Source organism: Habropoda laboriosa, unplaced genomic scaffold (assembly GCF_001263275.1).
Source record: "Habropoda laboriosa isolate 0110345459 unplaced genomic scaffold, ASM126327v1 scaffold86, whole genome shotgun sequence".
NCBI classification, from domain to species: Eukaryota; Metazoa; Arthropoda; class Insecta; order Hymenoptera; family Apidae; genus Habropoda; species Habropoda laboriosa.
This window is the reverse complement of record NW_017100212.1, coordinates 1,931,406-1,938,456: the sequence shown is the minus strand read 5'-3', so window position 1 is coordinate 1,938,456 and position 7,051 is coordinate 1,931,406.

Sequence of the window (7,051 nt, the reverse complement as noted above, 5' to 3'; positions counted from 1 at the left end):
GAATGGTCGAGCGTGTAACACGAAAAGAGATGACGTGTCAATTAAGCTACCCTACAATCCACCGGAAAGTAATATGCAAGAGAAGGGTCCCAGGGATGATCGTGGAAAGATAAATCACGCTGAACCTCTCCTCGATCCTGCTTCATCGGACGATTACTTATATCCGTCATTGGAGAATCGACGGCTCGTATGCCGTTAACCTTCCTTTTCCGCGTACAACGTACACCGGACACGCTTCTTTCAATCGTGGAAAATTACACTCGACCGAAACTGTGATAAGGGAAACCTCCGGTTGACACACTTGCCAATTTTCCAACGTTTCGACACCATTCGTCGCCCTTCCGCACCTTTCGACCGTTGGAAGAATTCGTATTCAGAGGCCAGCTACCTGTTGGCCAGCCGCGATCCAACAAGGAAATTCTTTTCCCTCGTGGTGTCTCCTTAAGGATTCCACTTTCGCGCCGTATACCTGGCCGACACCAACCAAGCGGATCTTCCCAGAAATTCTTCCAGTTTTCCTCGAAACACGACACTTCAGAACGACACACACACTTTCTTTCCCGTTTCTCACTCGATTATCTCCGGATCTACGCGATTCAGTCGCGACTGTTTCCGTTGGACGGGAGAAAAAAATTCGAGAGTGTCGCGTCGGCGACGAATCGCGACAATGAGGGACGGCAGTTCGCGTAAGCCGAGTGGCTGGTCAAAGACAACGGCATGCGAAACGGAGAGAAATCCCGCGGCAAATTATGCAGATCTGACGTATTTGCATTTCGTTTAGCATACACGCGGCTACGTTGCACGCTCGCCTCAACCACGCTACGGACTTTCATCTCTTTACCATAAAAAAGTGCACGGTGTCCCGATCGATACTCGCCCTATGGATCTCGCGACGATAATCGATCGATCTCACCTTACGTTTCACCCTTCGAACTTCTCCGTATTAAGACTCGATTTCAAGCTAGCCACCGAACAGAACGAACACGAAGTGGGACGATCGATCTGTCATGATCGCTTTCTTGTTTTTGCAACGAGATTACCAACTCGTTGGCCGCGTTCGCGAGCAACTAACAGGGGATAAAAGCTTGTAAGTTCGACGAGAACTACTCTGTATTTTTACGACTGTAGAAATTTGTCGCAAGATAGCGTAGTCGAGCGTTGTTTCGCTGGGAGAACGGTTTATGAAGGGAGTCGAAGGAAGGAAACGGCGAACTTTCCGAGCGATACGGATCGGTGGAAAATTTCGCCCGGCGAAAAGCGGTACAGAGCGCAAATTACGCGGACGCGGAACCCTTCCGTAAAAGGGAAAACGCGCGTTAAGGAATCATGTCCATTCTCAAGGTCGACCGGTATCCTACCGGCCCCTACCGTAGACTGCATAACGCGTTTCTATTACGCGGTCAATTGCAGCGATTGTTGCGTGTCTCTCGCAATCAGCGGCCACGGAGCCTGCACGCGTGCTTTCTCTTTCTCCTCTTCTCGATCTCTCCCCTTTTATCTACCCCTGTCTCCCGCATTTTTTCCGCGGTTTTCGATCGAAAACACCGAGGGGCCAAGCAACGCGACGTTCTTCGAATTTACGAGCGTTGAAATTATACCGCGCCGCGTGCTCCTACTCTGCGATCGGTCCACGGAGAATAGGATTAATTTGACGCGATTAGATATCGAATAACCGACTTGCGATGTCGTAACGAGAGAGCGTGTAACGGGTGAGACGCGTCGCGATACTGCGAATGCAACGGGTGAAAAAAAAAGAAAAGAACGGCGAATCAGAGAGAGAGAGAGGGAGGGAGGGACGTCGCGTACTGGCAAATTACGCGGACAAGATTGACGTTTAATGGGTGTCAAAATAACAATGGCAGCGTCATGGAGATTAGATACCGCGGGCGAATGTTAAACGAGGGTCTCGACGTGAGGAAACGATAATCCTGGGTGAATTGAAACGACCGATAAATCATAGCGGGGATTGCAATTCTATTTTTGGCGATTGTGAACGTGCATCGGGGAGCCTATTAGTCAAATTGAGGCGAATTACGGTCGTCTCGCGTGACTGCGATAAATCAACTCTTTTTCGAAGTAGCTGAATGGCGCCCTGTTTCACGAAGAATATCGGTCTTCTACTTTTCACCAGAGGTATTCTTAAGGGAACGATATTATCTTGGAATTTTTATGCGAGGTGTTTCAACGGGTGGAGGGAAATTGGTCCATTCTGTTGCCCTGAAATATCTTCATTCAGCTTAACTCCTTCTTTTGGAGCAGTGAGTCAGAATCGTGACAGAGATTCTAGCGAAGGTGTGGCAAAGACAGTGTTTTATTTCAAAGTTACGACAGTGACGAAGATTAATTTTAATTCTAGATTTATCATTAGAGAAAATTATCAAACTAGTTGAAAATCACGGATTTCAGATTTTTTACTTTTGCCCAAGTATATGGCGGCTATTATAATTTCGAAGTTCCTTAAGGTATCTGTTCCAAGTGAAGTTAGAAAATATTTAGAAAAAGTTTGACAAGCTCTATCATCCTATGATACGACTTTCTTCTAATTTCACGTGAACAGAGCTACAGCCTGGCCCAGTTGCCAGAATCACCCTGTACGGTCTACCTAAATACACTCTAAACCACACTCAACTCCCGTCCTCCTACTATTAACCTAAATTTCACCACCTCACCCTACTCCAAAATACCAATTTTGTCCTACCAATCTCCGAACTACATTCCCCAAACTATCTCTCGCAAGATGGAACCCAATTTTAAAATTCGTTGCACAACCTCGCCAGAGAGAAGATCCCGAATTTAGCAATCACGGTTCTTCGGCATCGCCGCGGAGGTAGTCGATCCGGTGACCAGAACAAAGGCGCCTTTCCGTGACGGTTGCGCCACTCTGAAACAGCGTAATCACCGTGATTAACGTGAAAACTATGTCTCCGATGCATTCGTCGTGGTGGCTTCTACTCCGAGGGCAGTGTAGCGACGATCGGAAACAGGCAGCCACGTGCGTGACACGTATCGTGACGAAGAGACAATGCGCGGATCGATACGCGGCGGCACGGCGATTTAAATACAAGCAGACAGTGACACGTCGTGCATACCTTCGCTTTCTTTCACGACAGCAGCCTCGTTCCGCTCCACGAGGCCTCTCCACCGTCGTCCTCTTCGTTGTTTCGAGAGTAAACGTGATCATCCGCCGCGCTCTCCAACTATTTAGGAATGGCTTAATGGCGAAGCGATCATTGAATCGACCTCGAGAGCGACGTAGAGAGAGAGGGGGAGAGAATCGTCGACCTTGACAAAAGGCAAGGCAGATGGTCAGCAAGAGGATGGAACGTGTTGGTTCTCGATGCAGCCTGTGGATGGTATGCGCGACTTGGAGTGCCCACCAAGTGAGCCTGGCTTTTTTCAAACTGGCCAAGAACAAGAGGAGGAATGTCGAACGCGTGGGAGGGTGGTAGGAGCGTTCGGTGACTTTCTACGAAAAGTGAACGGGAATCAATCATTGTTCCAGTTGAATTACGCGTGTACATATACATATACACTTTTTATCTTTCTTTTCCTTTTTACCTCGTCGTTTGACCTCGTTGAAAGGTGGAAATGAATCGTTCACCAGGACGTTCCGGGTGGGATATCAAAAGTCCATTACCGGGACGAGAGAGTATTTCAGTCGAATGGCGCGCGCCTCTTTTTCGAAAGTTCGAAATCGCGATTATTCGCGTTACATTGGTAAACGACGCTGTCGGAACCGTAAAGTCACACTCGTACACCCGAAAAACCACGGTACACGCACACGCACGCGCGTACCATTATGTAAGTACGCTCGTAAACATGTAATAAACGTACGAGAGGGAGGAGGAGGGAATGCCGCGTTTTAGTCAGATTTTATGGCACGCCAAGGGCCGCGTGGGTGAAGAAAGAGTCGACAGAGGTTTTCGCCGTGATTTTTTATGGTATCGCGTGTGTACATCTGTTTGTGTGGCGAGAGGACCGAATGTCCACGATAAACATTCGTGTGTATTTACCGGTAATTCGTTATCGTTGAATTTCGTTTTATTGCCACGGTCTCGCGACGCCCGGGGACCGTTGCAGCAAGAGAGACGACGAGGCGCGGTGAAAACCCGCGAGAAACGGCCTTTTACGATGCGATTACGAGATTAGATCTAAATAAAGCGCGTTAACCGGTATACGTTTTAGAAATATTATCGCCCACGTGGAACAATTTCGAGGCAACACACCTGCGGTTGGAAGATTCATTAGAACGCGACACAAGAAACTTTCTACCTGTATATTTACCAAAGCGATACAGCCTGTATGGAGGTTAAGTTGAGTCTCCTCTAGCCCTCCCACCCTAGCCCCGAGATATTAACATTTTTATCATACGAGTCGTTCAGATTAAAAGGCTGCTGCCTGCGTAATTCTGATATCGTCCGATGGCTTTTAAAAGCGAGCGTTCTAATTGCGAGACAGGATCCCTCTCTGGTCGTCGAACGGCGCGCTAATGTAAATTCGTCAGAGAGCCACTTTATCTTCGTCGCGGTGTATCCGATGTGATTAACGATAACGCTCGATTTGACGAAAAAAAAAACGAGAAAGAAAAAGAAGAAACGTATCGGCGAGTGGTGAAGCGATACGAGGAGAATTTTTATACGATCCCTCCGGACGCCTCGTATACCGGATTTCGCCATTAAGGCGACTTTTGCTCTTATTTATCATCTTCAATTTCACATTCCGGGATATGCAAATGAGACAGGGCTACGCGCGGCGAAACAAACGCTACACGAAAAGAAATTCCCAGCCGTCCTTTCCGTTCGGTTTGCCGGTATTTTTCTCTCTCTCATTGCTACACCCACTTCGCGACTTCAGGAACGTCGCGATAAATTGCTTTCACTCGCTCGATCCTTCGAATAATCCACCGTCGATCGGTCAAAATCTGTATTAACGTGATAAGACGAAGGAGAATAAACTTTTCCTCCACTCTCGATTTCAGAGGATCGATTAACTCTGGAAAATCGCTGGAATAAACAAAACAAAAAAAAAAAAAATGAAAGAAAGAAAAATACATGTCTGTACGTAGCGAAAGCGTTAATTATCCACTGTCACGGCTGGAAATTTCGCGCGCGGTGTGGCTATCGCAACAAACCAGAGAGAAAACCAACATCGCGAACAAGAAAGAGAGAGGAAAGGAAGGAGAAGAGAGAAAGATAGAGAGAGAGGCAGCGGTGTGTATAGGGAATAAAGAAACACAGAGAGGAGGATAATAGACATAGATTATAGCGGACGGTGGGGGCTGCACGGCGCGGAGGAACGAAAGAAGCGGGGTAGAGCGGTCGTTTGCCTTGGATCGCCTTCGAACCGGAGAGTCCGAGCCCAATCCCGAGAGGCCGAGCGCAAACCCAAGCTCGATCCCGATTCCGATCCCGCCTGATTTCCGTCCGCGTGCATTCCATCTTGTAGGTTCGGCCGTGCTCGGCCGGCTTCGAGCCGCCTCGGTTGCGTACGCCGTTCCTCGGCACCGCTGCTCGGCCATGCTGTCGTGCAACTTCGGCTACAGTCGTGTATCAGCGCTCGCGCGGAGTGGATCGCGGATCGCGCCTCGTTCCAAACAACCGACGATGGAATGACGGTGTCCTTTCTTCGCCGTCGTCACGAGACGCCTAAAGAAGGACGCTTGTTCGCGCACTGACGTTTCGCCTGCCTCCGCGTCGATGTCACACCGTGAACAACACGCTCGTTACCGGACCATCATCCTTTATTATCATCGACGGGGAATCTCGCACGTGGTTATTGCAGCGGGGGCAGGATTCAGCCGGCGCGTTAACGTGCTGTGCCGTGTATAGTAACAGTGGATGTGCTCGTTCGGTCTCTCTCTCCCTCACACGGTATCCAACCGTTTCATACGTACTCCTTCTTTATCTACCGTGCTCCTTCGCTCCTATACTCTCTGTGTGCCTTTCTGCGTACCACGACCGGTCGTCATCCTGGATAACGCTGGAAACCGGGTCCTCGCGTAGCAACCAGAAGAAAAGCTAGTCGACGTTTTGAATCAACAGGTGGGAATCTGCCAACTATACAGGTATCTATTTGTTTCGATTTTTCTCTGTTTCGCCGGTACCTCTACGGCAGCTGTCAGCTTAATGCCAGGTGGCGTTAAGAACGACCGCGTTCCCCTTTTCGATTCCACGGGCTCGCGAACCCGAGACGCTCCGGGCGACTTCGACTCACCACGGAATTGTTGTTTCTTCGTGTTTCTTCTTGCGTTGAGAACGGAGTAGGAGGAGGAGGAGGAACGAAGCAGCGTAGCGCGTTACGCTTTATTCGTACACCTGCCCGCCCGCTGGCCCCCGTTTCCTCCATGTGCGCGTACTGTACAATGCGTTCTCCTTTTTCCTTTCGAAACTGCGAATCCCAGTCGCTCCACGTGCGAACGAAAATTATGCGATCGTTACGTAACGCGTTATCGTAATCGTTACATCGATCGGTTATATTTCGAACGAAATTAAACGTACCGTACGTAGACTACGGGGTTATGTTACGAAAATACACGGAATTATCGATAATCCTCTAGAACGTAACCAATCGAGAAAAATCGAGCGCGATGTTTACGAGGTGCGCGCATGCGCACTGTATTCTCCCGAAAATGTCGTTCCTTCGTCGTTTTCGAACGAGTCGCGTGAGTTCTTTTTGCACAAGCAACTTGGAGATAACGATCTTTACCGGATCTCCTGTGTTCGTGCGTGTGTGTTACTCGAAAGTGCGATTCAACCAGCCTCTCTCGACGGTAGAAACGAGCTCGCAACGGGATATCGCGGCAGAAGGTGCGCGGCATCCCCGATTGTATGTGCTCGCCATTAACAGCACGCTAAACATTCTCAGAGAATTTTTCTCACACACACCATAGCCTCTCTTCGGCTACATTTTCCGCGCCGGCACATTATTTCTACAGCCGTTGTTCTCCATCGACTCAGGTGAATTGCAACTCTTCTTAGCCACCTACCTCGTTTCGTTTTACCTTCGACGGTGTAAGGTTAGGCTTTCGTGCTTGCCTCGGTGGAAATTGTAT